Here is a 1804-nt window from a genome sequence, read left to right on the forward strand (position 1 = left end):
GTTCAGTGAATAATCATTTCCTTTCTGGTTTGTAGCAATTTATACTACATTATTATATAAAATATAGTCTTTGTCTCTCAGACCCACATGTAACATGTCTTTGGACATTTTCTCTTGGATGCTTCATATGTCTTTTGACTGAACAAACTCAAAACAATATTCATTATCATCACTGAAGACCATGTCCTCCAATATCATCTATTCAGTCTTAAAAATAAGAAACCCAGGAGTGATTCTTTCACTCTCACCTTCTTCCTCTCCCTCTTCCATTCTTTCTCTCTTTTTCTCTTAATTTGTTACTCATAAAGCAAACATCTTGTGCCTACTAAGTGCTAGGTGTTATGTAGGCTTTTGGGATGAATCAGTAAATAATTTAACAATTTGTTTTCTTGTGAAGCTTATATTCTAGTGGAGCTATCCAGACAATAAGTAATAAGCAAAACAAATTTTGTAGTAAGTTGAGAAGAAATAAGTACAGTAGTAATATAATAGTGTAGGCTAAGATGAATCTGAGACATCAGACTGAGGGGAGAGAGTTGCATTTCTTAGAAGGGTGGATTAGGTAGGGATCATTGGGAGGTGTCATTGAGCAAAGGCTTGATACAGATGAGTGAGTTAGTAATACAGGAAAAGGCACCCACCCCATCAGAGATATAGCCAGTAAAAGGCTGGTGTTCTTAGGAAAGATCAAGATGTTTACTGTGTCTTTGTTAGTATAAAAAAGTAGGAGAATAGTAAACTATTCAAGGAGGCAAAGGGAAGCAAATTTAGGGGGGGTTCTGTAGACCACTGTAAAGAATTTGGCTTTTACTGTAAGGAAGAGGGGGGCCTCTGGAGGGTTTTGAGAAGAGAGGTGATATGATATCACTTACATTTACAATTATTTTTATGTCTGGTTGTCCTGCTGAGAATAGCTTAGGGAAAGGTGGTGCAGTGGTGTCAGTAGTGATGTTAGGAGTCTATTGCAGAATTTAAGGGACGAGAGAGATAGTGGCTTGGGTAGCAGTACAGATGCTAAGATGCTAGTGGTGATATTTTGAAGGATTGGTGTTTAGTCAATAAGTCGTGTCCAACTCATTTGTGACCCCATGGGCTGTAGCCCACCATAGTCATCTGTCCAAGGATTTCTTAGGCAAGAAGAGTGGAGAAGGTTGTCATTTCCTTCTCCAGGGGATCTTCCCCACCCCAGGATTGAACCCCAGGATCTGCTACATTGGCAGGTGGATTATTTGCTACTGAGCCACCAGGTAAGTCCCTTTGAAGAGTTAACAAATAGGATTTTTTAACTGAAGGAATAGTGGATGTAAGAGAAATGATTCCAAGTTTTTTGACTTAAGCAACTGCAAGGATGAATTTGTCATCATTTAAGATGAAGGGGTAGGTAAGAGCAGAAGCTCAATTTAGTACTCTTTGCATCTAATATGTTTATGGTATGTGCAAGTGCAAATGTAAAGTAGGCATCTGAATAAACAAATCTCAATTACCTAGTAGAGAGCAAGAGACTAACACACAAATGTTATTAAAAGATGTGATACTAGGTGAGATAACCTAGAGCATGAATATAGTTAGAAAAGACATGAAGTTAAAGACATGAGCCCTGATATCCTCTAACATTAAGAGTTCAGAGAAAACATGAGTAATAATTAATAAGACAAAGAAGGAGCTATTGGGTTCAGTTCAGTTCAGTTCAGTTCAGTCGCTCAGTCATGTCCGACTCTTTGCGACCCCATGAATCGCAGCACACCAGGCCTCCTTGGCCATCACCAACTCCCACAGTTCACTGACACTCAGGTCCATCGAGTCA

Source organism: Bison bison, unplaced genomic scaffold, assembly GCF_000754665.1.
Source record: "Bison bison bison isolate TAMUID 2011002044 unplaced genomic scaffold, Bison_UMD1.0 scf7180017857904, whole genome shotgun sequence".
NCBI classification, from domain to species: Eukaryota; Metazoa; Chordata; class Mammalia; order Artiodactyla; family Bovidae; genus Bison; species Bison bison.